Genomic DNA, 12950 nt, shown 5'->3' on the forward strand with positions numbered 1-12950 from the left:
CTAAGAGGTCTGAGGGGCTAGGCCTAGGTCAGGGGCCAGAACAGGTGGGAGCAAGCAGCCGCCAGCCTCCCAGCAGACGGAGAGCTAGGCTTCCCCACCCCAAGGCAGGAGTCCCTCCCAGGCACACGAAGAGAGTAGGCTCGGAGGCAGGCCTGGCCTCCTCCGCCTCCAGGCCCTGGGCCCTGGGCAGTTGCTAACCCTCTCTGACCTCCATTTCCTCACATGACAGGTGGTGGTGAAGATCCAAGGCAGGAATGTGGATAAAGTGCTGGGCACGGGGCCGGCGAAGAGGGCCCCTTCCTCCCTGAAATCCAGGCGTATTGCCTGGAGGTGGAATATTCAGCCCCTGTCAAATAGATTTGGGTCTGATGGCCCTGGTTTCCAGCTGAGAGTCATCTGTTGGCCACAAACTTCTGCCCCAGATACAGCAGAAACACAGGTTCAGCAACTGGGAGTGGGTGGGTAGGTGGGAGTAGGAGTGGGAGAGCCTGCCTCCCAGAGCCCTCCCTCTGAGACTCGGGCTGCTACCCAGGCAGGCAGCGCCACCCAGTGGATTGGTCAGCTCCATGAGTCAGGACTTGGGTGATGGGGGAGGGGGGAGGGCGTGTCTTCTCCCTTTCTGTTCCCCCCTCTCCCCTCCCCCTCTCCCTCATCTGTCACTCTCTCCTGGGTGCCAGTTGGAACTGGTTGTCAGTAGCCATAAAGCAATGCTTCCTTTCTCTTTCTAAAACCTGCTTTGGTGCCTGTGTGAGAACAGCCAAACTGACTGACAAGAAGCAGGGTGTGGTCGCATGCGCCAGGCGTCAGTGGTGAGCGAGCTGTCACCGTCACCAGGAAGGTTAACCTGCCCAGCCGGCCAGGAAGTGACTGACCTCCACGCTGCACAGTGGATGCTTTGTCCCTCTGAGCACCACACGGCGTTCCGTGGTTTAAAACGCCTGCCATGGGACTGTAACTTCCTTCTTAACTAGGATTATTTTTGAAACAGAATCAACTTGGTCTATAAATCTATTTTTGGTCCTAAGATGATTTGTTATATGACACTAGGACCCCAATTCTCAGTAGTCATTGTCAAACCTACCCTGTCCTCAGCTTCCTCCCAATAGTGGAGTGTATGTGTGTGTGCGTGTGTGTGCAAGTGCATGAATACGGTATGTGTGTGAGTGAATGTGAATGTGTATATATGGTGTGAGCATGTGGTCTGTGTGTCTGTAAGCATGTGTGCATATGTGTGTGGTGGTGTGATGTGTGTGAGTGTGCATGTGTGTGTGAGCATGCAAGTAGGAGTGTATGTAGTGCGAGTGTGTATGATTGTGCATGTGTGTGGTGTGAGTGTATGAGGGTACATGTGTGATGTGAGTGTGTGTGATCATGCATGTGTGTGTTTTAGTGTATGTAGTGTGAGGGTGTGTATATGAATGTGCATGTAGTGTTGTGTGTGTGAACATACATGAGTGGTATGTGACTGTGTATGAATGTGTGTTCCTGTTTATGTTACTGTGTTAGTGTGCATGTGTGTTGTTAGTGTATGTGAACATGCATGTGTATGTTTTAGTGTATATAGTGCAAGTGTGTATGAGTGTTCATATGTGGGGTGTGAGTGTGTGAGTGTATGACTGCATGTGTGTGGTGTGAGTGTGCATGTTAGTGTGTGTGTGATGTGAATGTGTGAGCATGTATGTTAGTGTGCATGTGTGTGATGTGTGTATGTGTGGTGTGTGTGAGTGTGCATGTGTGGTATGAGTGTGTGGGAATGTGCATATGTGTATCGGGTGGGTTTGCCACTCAGATGCTCAGTCAGAGTGAGATGGAGTCTAACCCCAATTCCTGCTCCTGGTATCGTGGGTGTGCACCACCTACCGGTGTTCACACTCTCATGTCATCCCACACCTTGGACGTGGGCTCGCCTCTGACTTTTAGTGAACAGAATGCGGCAAAAGTGCTGTGCTGCCACTTCCACAGTTAGAAAGAGGGGTCTGTCTCTCGCTCCCACGCACTCGTTCTAATGGAACCAGCACATGCTGTGAGCTGCCACGGAGAGGCCGCATGGCAAGGAGCTGGTGAGAGAGGCTTTGGCCAACAAGCAGCAGGTAGCTGGAGGCACCAATGGTCACCTACGACTGAGCGTGAAACAGTTGGACCCATTGAGCCCAGCCAATGCTATTTGCAGACTGAGGGACCCCGGGCCAGGAGACCCCACTCAGCCAGGCCCCATTCCTGACCCACCTGCTTCATCCTCCCTCACAGCCAGGATAAATGAGGAGAATTTGTGACACAGCCATAAATAACTAACACACGAGGCCTTTTCTTGGTTATTCTAAGCCCCATTTCCCTGCTGTAAAATAGAGATAGGATTGTGGGACATGCTTAACACAGTGCAGTGGCTGGCCCCACAGAGAAACTCCAGAGATCTCCTTTCCACACTAAAGGCAGCTCGCACGGTGCTCTTCCAAACAGCAGGGGTGGGGAGACCCTCAGTCAAGCTCGGTTTCAGGGCTGACGGAGCACCCACCCTCCCCAGCCCTGGCCCCTGGAGAATCCAAACCCTGAAGCTGGCTGGAGGGCAGAGCTGGTGAAGGCAGCTTGAGCACATGAAGTGTGCAGCAGGGAGGTGGGTGCTATTGACCTCTGCCCTCCTTATTCAAGGGAATAGAGCCCTCTCCAGGACTGAGGGGCTAGGGCCCCAACTCTTGGATGTTGGGTGTTCTCTGGACCAAGTCCCAACAGTCCCAAGGGCAAGCTGACTGCCTTTCTCATGGTGAGCCCAGGGAGACGCCAGCCACCACCTACGACACTGGGGAGGGGCACCCGGGCAGCTCCAAGTTCGCCCGTCTGTCCTCCTGTAGAGTGGGAGGCAGCCCCAGCTCTCTCCCTGGTGGCTCTCTGGCCAGTCCACCTGCCTCCCAGTCTGTGATCTCACTGGGGAACTCCCAGGACCTGGCTCTACAGGATGGACCCTGGGAACAGTGTTCGGGGTGGGCTGTTGGGTCTCACCCTGGGTGGGGCTGACCAGGCCCCTCTTCTTCTTCTGTCCCTCGGGTCAGGCGCACTGGCTCCTGGGCCCATGAAGCATGAAGAACTCACCCTGAGACCCTCATGCGTGCCAGGCTCCACCTGGGTTTCTGTCTGCTTCCTCCTCCCTCAGCAACTGGGGAGGAAAAGTGTTGTGGACCCACTTTCTAGACAAGAAAAGTAAATCCCAAGGCTCAGAATCTTCAGCAAGGTCACACCACAAGGTGGCAGTTCTGAAACGTTCTCTGACCTCCAAATTCTTTGACCCTCCTCCCACCGAGAGGTGGTTCATGCCCTCTCTCTGAATCTGGGCCTGGGCTGTGTGGACAGGAGAACACAGCAGGCCTGACGCCGTGCCAGTGGGGGGCAGGCTGCAGGAAACTGGCAATCTCTGTGTCCTGTCTCTTGGGACATTGCTCTTGAACTTGAGCACCATCCTCAGAGGAAGCCAGAGAGGGGTCCACCCAGAGATGAACCAAGGCCCAACCTCCAGCTCCGGGCAAGCGCCCTACCTCCAGCCTTCCCACCAGGAATGAGGACATCATAGAAGCAGAACCTCAGCCCTAGTCAGGCTGCCCCAGCTGACGCGGTAGAGCAGAGCCATCGAGGCTGGGCCCCCAGGCCCAGGGTCCAGGGGACATAGCGTCAAGCCTGCTGGCCTCCAGCTGTAGGCTCCCAGACTTCCCAATGTGGTGACGAATGCCGGCCTTGGTTAGTTGCAGTCTGGTGACATGAACAGTCTCAATTCCCTGTTTCCAGGACAATAACAGCTCCCTGCTCAGGCCTCCCTCTCAGAGGACCCTTCCCACCCTGTACACAGCTGATTCAATCTGCTTCCTGTGTAAGCCATGCCTTCTCTCGTCTCTTACTTTCTCTGACCCAAATCCACAAGGACAGCGCCAGAATAGCGGCCTCTCTCATTGGTGCTTCATGTACTCAAAGCGCCTCACCTCCACCCTGCCCACGCCTGGCCAACTCCTAGGAGGCGGACCAGGGCACGCCCCACACCCACTTCCTGGATGGGTGTCCGGAGGCTCAGCGCACTGATGCAGAGGCGGCATTTAGGACTCCCCCTCAGAGGGGTCTCTAGTGGCTTCACGTCGTTGCGAGTACGTGTTGGGTGTTCAAGGAGCGTGATTCTGGTCTCCTTTTACCACAATGCCACCTCCAGGAAGAAGCCCACCTGGGACCACGAAGACAGCCACCGAGTCAGGTTTTAATTTACTTCCATATAAACTGAGAACACATAGAGATAAGACTATTAGTAAGAAAATGAAGAATCCAAACTACATCCCTCCATTTTCACCTGATAAATTAAGATATATTCAGGGCAGTTTTCTTAATAACCCCTGCACATCTCGGAGGTGGTCGGCTGCTTCAGGATGAAGCTGAGCGTCTCTTTCCCAGCCACTGGTGGCCAGAAACTCATTGAAGCGGACTATGAGCCCAAACTGTGTACCTCTCCTAAGAGCGTGTGGCCACAGCAGTTGCTGCTGATCCTCTGGGTGAAGCATGGAAGGGTTCTATGGTTCGAATCAGTGGTGGGAACGACAAACAAGGCTTCCCCGTGAACAGGGTCCTGAGCCATGGCTTGTCTGCCTGCTGTTGAGGAAGGAGCAGCCCTGTTACAGACTACCGAGGGCTGGAGAGAGCAAGCACAGATCTGCTCAGTGCCAAGCTCAGTGTTCTCACCTGGTCATTGTGGAAAAGGGGGAGAAAGATACTCCTGGTCTCGCAGATACCATTGTGCCTCTTGCCTGGGGCCCAAAAGAGCTAGCAGAACTCGCAAACCTTTCAGTTTCTCTAAGGAAGATGGTGTCTGCCATTGTGTTGTGAGACAGCCCCTTGACAAGAAGGTAAGAAACCTCAGACCAAAGCACCAAAGATTCAGCATCTTGTCCTGCAACGCAAATGTTGGAAGAAACACTGTACTAAGTAAAACAAGGAAGAGGCCGCAGAATATGCTGAACTTTGGACTAAGAGAATGAAGGAGGCCAAAGGAAAGTGCCAGGGACAGATGGCCAAGGGACGTAGCCATCCTCTCTTAAAGCATCTGCTTAAAGTCTGAGGCCAGTAAAAAATGAGATTTTGTAAGAGTAACAACTAAGTAAGAACAGACATCAAAAAAACAACAAGCAAACAAAAAGCATCATGATTATAGTTTTGCAATCCTCTCTAATAAAAGAGTAATATGCAAATTAACCATCACTCCGCTACATAAGCCACGCCCACCAGCCAAGCCATGCCCACCAGCCAATCAGGGCAAGTATGCAAATTAACCCCAACCAAGATGGCTACCAGAAGGGAGGCTTGGGTTTCCCCGGCAACAGCGGAAGCCAAGCTTTCCACACACTCTGGTGGGCCCAGGCCTCCACTCAAGGATACAAAGTTTCAATTATAGAAGGTAAACAAATGCAAACAGAAATGGCGGCAGCCACTAATAGAGCAGGAGGCTTGGCTCCGCTCCAGGCTACAAAGTTTCAATTGTAGAAGATAAATAAATTCCAGATACCAGGGCCTCTGCTTGGGTCACCAGGGGCATGGCTGGCCTGCAAACCACAGCAGGCCCCTCGCCCAGGCCTCTCCATGCCCCAAGGGAACCCCACCCTGATCCAGGACACCCTTCAGGGCAAACCAGCTGGTCCCCACCCGTGCACCAGGCCTCTATCCTATCTAATAAAAGAGTAATATGCAGATTGACCATCACTCCAACACACAAGATCAAGATAGCTGCCCCTATGTGGTCAAAGATCCTGCCCCCATGTGGACACAAGATGGCCACCACAAGATGGCCAGCAGGGGAGAGCAGTTGGGAGGCACTAGGCCTGCAAGGGAGGGCAGTTGGAAGTGATCAACCCTGCAGAGGAGGGCAGTTAGGGGTGACCAGGCTGGCAGAGGAAGGAAGTTGGGGGCAAACAGGCTGGCAGGGGAGCAGTTAGACATCAATCAGGCTGGCAGCGGAGTGGTTAGGGGGTGATCAGGCTGGCAGGCGGAAGCGGTTAGGGGCAATCAGAAAGGCAGGCAGGCGAGCAGTTGGGAGCCTGCAGTCCTGGATTGTCAGAGGGATGTCCAGTGGGATCGGGCCTAAACGGGCAGTCGGACATCCCTCGAGGGGTCCCAGATTGGAGAGGGTGCAGGCTGGGCTGAGGGACACCCCCCCCCCGCCTCCGTGCATGAATTTCGTGCACCGGGCCTCTAGTTTCTTATAATTCTGTTGGGTTTTGCTTTATGCATCTTAAGGCAAGCCTATATAATAAAGAGCTAATATGCTAATGGTTGTGACGCCTTCACGCCGTAAGGACCATTCAGCAGAAGGCTGTGTGCGCGGCGAGGCAGAGCCGCCTCATTGCTCCGGAGATGAGGTGGAAGCAGGGAGGTTCCTGGAGGAGGCAGGATCATCTCGTGGCAGGGAGGGCATGGGTGAGAGCCCATAGTGCCCCCCTCACCAGTCCTTTGCCACCCACCGCTCGCACTCAGCGCACCCACCATCCACCTGCCAGGGGAAGGAGTGCAGCACTCAAAACTGCGCAGCAGGCAGGAGGCTTCCAGGGTCTCCTCCAGCGCCATGATGGGGCGGAGCTGCCACATTGCTCCTAAGACAGGGCAGAAGCAGGGAGGCACCCGGAGGAGGCGGGACCAGCCCAAGACAACTCGCAGGACCGAGGGTGGGGCTTGAAGCGGCCAGAGAAGGCCAGAGGAGTCAGGAGCAGGGCCAGGCATGCTTGAGCTCTGGGTGGGAAGGTTAGGGTGTCAAGGTGGGGTGGCGGATGAGTGGGCGGGGTGCACGTGAGTGGGCGGGACTGCATGATCTTGCGCACCGGGTCACTAGTATTTTATGATAGTCCAGGGCCAGATTGTTAAGTGCACACCCTTCCTAATTGCATATTGCTCCTTTTAGAATAATGTATTGTCCCATATTATGTCCAAAATATCATTTGCCTTACATTCTATTTTCTCTGTTATTAATGTTAATATTGACAAATCAATAGGAAAATTTTTCCCCCAGATCAATTGTTTGCAAGGACTGGTTGTGACCACTGACCACCAATCTCTAATCACTATGGAGGACCAGCTGTGCAGGGGCCCACCCCACAGAGTAGAAGTTACTTCAGTGGAGCTGTGGTGCCCACTGAGTTTGCCACTTGTGGAGGTGGTTGGGTGGTGATTCTTTAATGTGGTCTCCTGGATGGACCAGGTCAGAGGCCTTCTGGGAGGTGTGGGCCAAGGTCAGCTGCCACCTGTGTTCTGCCCAAGGCCACTTGGCTTGAGCTACAAAGCTCTCTACTGATGCCTGCTACTTATGCTGGGCTTGGAGGTGCCCAGAAAAGGCCAAGCTGCAAACCACAACCAGCTGCTGCTAGTGCCAGGCCTGGGGCCACTTATCAAGTGGTATAGGGCATGTCAAGGCCAAATGTTTCTTGTTTAAGAAATTTTAGGAAAGTCTGAAGCGTGTGCCAAGACAGGCCATTTGTATGGAAACGCCATTGGAAACAGCTTGGGCAGGCCCAAAATTTGGGTGGAGTGGGGTCTCAGGGGAATCGCCAGGGCAGGGGAAAAAATGTTAGCCAGGTTGGTGGAGATTCAGATAGTGCCCACCTGTCTGCTTTGTGTGGGGAGGGTTCATCAAAGGAACCATGGCCTCTGCCAGCACTTTTGTGTGGGAGAAATCTGCCCCTCCAGCTCTCACCCTGATGCCAGACAATTCTGTTTCTCCCTGTATGTCCTTGGTGCCTTTCATGATGCTATCCCGGCACTGGAACTCAAAGGGAGTGAGTCAAATTGGTTTGTGTACAGTCCCTTTAAGAGAAACTGCCTGGGACTCCAGAAACCCTCTGTCTCAGTCACAATCCCTGCTGGTTTTTATTGCCAAAAGTTATGGGGACTTCTTGTCCCAGCCCTGGAACCCTGGGCTGGGGACCTGGTATGGGGCTGATACCTCTCCTCCTCAGTTGGGACCACCCAGTCAAGATATCTCTCCTGATTTTTATCTGCCAATGTGGGTGTGGGTCAGCCTGTTCCACATCTCTGTCCCTCCTAACAGTCTCAATGTGGCTTCTCCTTTATATCCTTAGTTGTAGAGTTTCTGTTCAGCTAGATTTCAGGTTGTTCTGTAGTTTAGTTGTAATTTTGATATGATGATATCTATCCTTTAATAGGCAGGTTAATTTGCTACTCTTTTGTGATTATCAATATATTTAGACTTACTTCAGCTAGTTTATGTTATAGTTTCTCTTTTTCATCCATAATTTTCCATTGCTTCTCTTTTAATTTTTCCTGCCTAGTCAATTTTTGCTTCTTTTATGGTTTTGAACTTATTATTTTTCTGTTTTTGGAGTTGTTACCCTTGCAATTCCAAACTACATACCTAGCTACATTTTTCTCTGAGCAACCTACATTATTCATATCTCTATCCCTCCTCCCACCTACGACAAGGCCTTTGCCCAACTTAACTGCCACCCATTAAGCCCTTCTCCTCAATTTGTTATTTCTTTCTGAAGTCAGTTTTGCTTGTTATCTTTAACTATGAAAAATAACTTTTAATTTTTATGATCAAAAGCAAAGCTAATCATAGTTTCTGACATGTTATATATTCCATACTCACCAAGTGTTCTGTATCTTAGTGGCCCCTCTCAGGCCATTTTTATTCTGTGAAATTTCAGGTAGCCCTCACTTTTCACAGTTCTGATATGAATGAATTTCAGTTGCCCTGATATCAAGACATTTCTTTGTTTCTAGTTTTCAGATTTTTTATCCTATGATGCATCTTCTTGGGTGTGAATAACAGCAGTGCATGGTTCAAATTTAAGTCACCACGATACATTACCTATGAGTATTTGCAAGAAACTGTATACTTTCCTACTAACTCTCAGTCCACAGATCATGATCTGTGACCACATGGTGTCTATGAAGGTCTATTGTGATTGCTCGCTGCATTTCATTATTCAATCCATGCAGACAGCAGAGTGTACAGTCGTGCAGTCTCCTGTCTCCCAGTGACATTTTATAAAAATAGATTTTGAAAGGGAATCAAAATAACTGATTATAAAAATAACTGATTGGAAATCACAAGGCAACATATTAACCAAAAACAAAATGAAAACTCAAGAAAGAAACAAATAGTGTCAAGGGTGTGGAGAAAAGGGAACCCTTGTGCACTGTTGGTGGGAATGCAGACTGGTGCAGCCACTGTGGAAAACACTATGTAGCTTCCTCAAAAAAAATAAAAATGAAACTGCCTTTTGACCCAGTGATTCCACTTCTGGGAATATATCCTAAGAATCCTGAAACAGAAAGAATATATGCACCCCTATGTTCTTAGCAGTGTTATTTATAATAGACAAGATCTGGAAACAGCCCCAGTGTCCATTGGTGAATAAAAAAGCCATGGTACATTTAGACAATGGAATACCATGTGGCTGTAAAAAGGACGGAAATCTTATCTTTTGCAACAACATGAAGGGACCTGGATATCATTATGCTCAGTGAAATAAGCCAGTCTGGGAAAGACAGGTACCATATGGTCTCACTTATATTTGGAATCTAATGAACAAAGTAAACTGACAAACACAATAGAACCAGAGGCATGGATACCTGGTACAGACTGACAGATGTCAGAGGGGAAAGGGTGGGGCAGACTGGATAAAAGAAGGTGGAGAGAATAGCCAAAGATCAAATATGCATAGACATACAATGGACATAGCCCGTGGACATAGACAACAATGTGGTGAGGGCCAGAGGGAGGGTAGGGCAGAGTCTGAGTGGAGGTGGGTAAAGGAGGGGGATGAGAGAAATCTGTAATATTGTCAACAATAAAAATAAAACAAAATAAAAAATAAACAAAAAGTGATAGTATACTAAACAGACTTTGAACAGGCAATCAATGTTCAAGCTACTCTTAACGAGTGTCCTACAAGGACACTCCATGCATCCCACCTCTAGTAAATATACAAGGAAATTAGAAATATAGTGAAACTAGTACAATGTAATTTAAAATATTAGAAACATGGAGAATTAAAGTATACCCTCTCGCAATCTGGGACACCTCAGGGGATGTTGGACTGCTGATTTCGGTTCGATCCCCACAGGCTAGGCTCAAGGACCCCACTAGTGCACAAATCCATGCACCAGTCCTCTAGTATACATGTAAGATCTTTGGTTAATCTCTTTCTGCCCTCCCCCTCCCCCTCCTCCTTCCCTCTGAGATTCATCAGTCTGTTCCATGTTTCCATGCCTATGCATTGAGTGTCTTCCCCCTGGTTGTCAGTGAGCATCATAGCTACTGGTCAAATGGTCAAATGGTCAAACGGTCACTTAGGCTTTTATATATATAGACTAGTGGCCCAGGGCATGGATTCATGCACATTGAAAGGAAATTAATTAGAAATATTTTAATATTGCTATTTGCCTTTTCTCTATAATAGAAGTGTCAACCAAATTCACAACCAACAATGACAGATGGAAACACACGTGTGCTATTGGCACCAGTGAGAGCTTTATATGTATCAGGCATGCACAGTCAACTTAGCCTTTTATAGATATAGAATAAACTTGCTTAATTAGACCTGCTTTCTGAGTTAGCTAAACTTTTTCCAGCCCAGTGAAGCACCCCAACTTCTCTTCCAGGTAATCATCAGCACACAGCAATAAATATCAACATGAAGCAATTATTATTGTAGATCATGCAAGGAGAACAAAGGGTAAAATATGTATTTAACTGCAGCAGTGTTTGACTATATTCTTCACAGTGACAAAACCTGAAGTCATTTTCAACTTCCACCATTTCTGACCATTTTGAAATTATTTCAGTTGGGTCAAGTTTCTAAACTTTCTAAATCTCCATTTTCCAGCTAATGAAAAGAAAATAGGATCCCACCGAGTCTCCTATCTACCTACTCCAGGACTTCTGTGAGGATCAAATGAGATGAGGCACAGGAAAATGCTTCACAGACATTTGGTTAAAGTGTGAAATGTTTGCACCTAGCTATAAAGCAAGTAGTGTTCTTGAGCTGAAGAACCTGCAAGGAGGCTAGCCGTTGCTAGGGAGGGGAAGCCGGGCGTTGCTACGTGACTGCATTACCTGGTGTTGTGGGCCTCATTTTGCGCTACGGGATCTCGGCAGCGTCAGCTGCAATTTGGTGGGCTATGGCTCCAGGGTGGTGGCAGGGCCTGTGTCCCACTTGGAGAAAGCTGAGTGTTGCTTTGTGGGTGCCAGGTCTGTGGTGCTGTTTTTCTGTGTGCATCATGGCAGATCCTGTGTTGAGTGTCTGCCCCCTGGTGGTTAGTGAGAATCATACAACTGGTCAGACAGTAGTATGCTTAGCATATTAGCCTTTATATATGGAGATGACAAACAGTAAGAGTATTATTTAATGACTTCACAAACATTTTTAAAGGTAACTGTAGTTTGTCGCATTGGTCATTCAGACACTTTGTCAGGAGTTCAGCTTGCAGGGCTACCTTTCGCGTCCCATGTTCCTATGCACAGCAAGGACTGAACATGTTTTAGTAATAGCTCTTTTTCTTAGCACCTGACTGACGTATCTTTTGCAAGCTTTGTATGTTTACTTCATTTTCCAGTTTAGCATAATATGAAAGTTGAATAATAATTATTTTCTATCAGTATTTTGAAATTATTACTCCATTTGCTCTTAGCATCTCTTGCTGCTGGTGGAAAGTCTGTTGTCACACTGTCATTCCTTTAAAGGTAATCTTTTCTCTCTTGTACTTTTACCTTATTTGATTGATTAAGTGAGTGAATGAGTGAGTAACTGAGCGATTTTAAGTCTTTATTTTGAAGTAGCTATATATTTATAGACAATTGCAAATAACACAGAGAGGTCTCCTATCCCTTCACCCATCTCCTCGGTGGCTCAGCTTACCTAACTTCAGTACAATATCAAAAGGAGGAACTTGATGTTGACACAATGTGTGTGCATGCGTATGACCGCCCTGACAACCCAGATACAGCCAGTTACAGCCATAGCCACACACCTGCCTCAGCACTAACTCCTGGCAGCCATTCATCTGTTCTCTATCTCTAAAATATAATTGTTCAGGGAATGTTTTATGAATAAAATTGTCTTGTCTGTAACCTTTTGATATTGGCCTTTTTCATTCACTGCAATGTTTATTGTGTCTAACAGGCATTTCCCTAGTGGGTGGTGATGCTGGACATCTGCTCAGGGCTTATTTGCCACATATATATCCTCTTCAGTGAAATATGGCTTCATGTCTTCGGCCCATTTTCTGCCACTTTTCATTTTCCCTCTATTTTCACTGGAAATGAGCTCTGGGTTTTTTCCTTTCAGCACTTAAAGTGTGTCACTCCACTTGGTTCTCTGTTGTCTCCGATGAGAAGTCCCCCAGCGTCTCATTGTCCTCCCCCTACAAAAGGTTAGTTCCTGACTGCTGCCAAGCTGCTGCTCTGTCTTCAGTTTTCATATTTCTTACTATGATGTGTATTCTCATGGATTTATTTAGGTTTTCCAAGTTTTGAGCTTGCTCAGCTTTTTAATCTGTGTGTTTATGTTACAACTGTAGCCCCTGATGTTCCTTTCTATCTCCAGGAACAGCTCATGGTGACTGCAATAACCACCCACAACTCTCAACATCGTTTGCCCATCACGTTGGAGTTTTATAGTCTTAAATCCCACCACCTTTCCATCTCCCCATCTCAAGAATACTTTATCAATAACTTACTCTATTATTCGTACATATATTGCCCCATCACACACATTATTCTGTAAATTGGCACTAACACTTGGAACACTCATAAAGAAGACCAAGTTTACCTCCCATTTGAGAAAACCTCTCTCTTACTACAGTCCCACCATATCTATGTCCACCCCATGGTGGTGTCACCATATCATTGAAAAGCACTGACAGACAGTTTCCCCACCCGTCTTCCGCATGTCCATTCCTCTCCTGAAGCTCCCTGT

The 12950-nt window shown here is 48.5% G+C and overlaps 1 pseudogene across 1 annotated transcript; it reads left to right on the forward strand.

Moving 5' to 3' along the window:
* Positions 1–4394: 4394 nt before the first annotated feature.
* LOC307112508 (small ribosomal subunit protein eS6-like) lies at positions 4395–5080 on the forward strand (annotated as a pseudogene). Its single transcript has one exon. The product of its transcript is annotated as a small ribosomal subunit protein eS6-like (transcript).
* The last annotated feature ends 7870 nt before the right edge of the window (positions 5081–12950 follow it).

Source organism: Cnephaeus nilssonii (genome assembly GCF_951640355.1).
Source record: "Cnephaeus nilssonii genome assembly, chromosome: 16".
Classification (NCBI taxonomy): Eukaryota; Metazoa; Chordata; class Mammalia; order Chiroptera; family Vespertilionidae; genus Cnephaeus; species Cnephaeus nilssonii.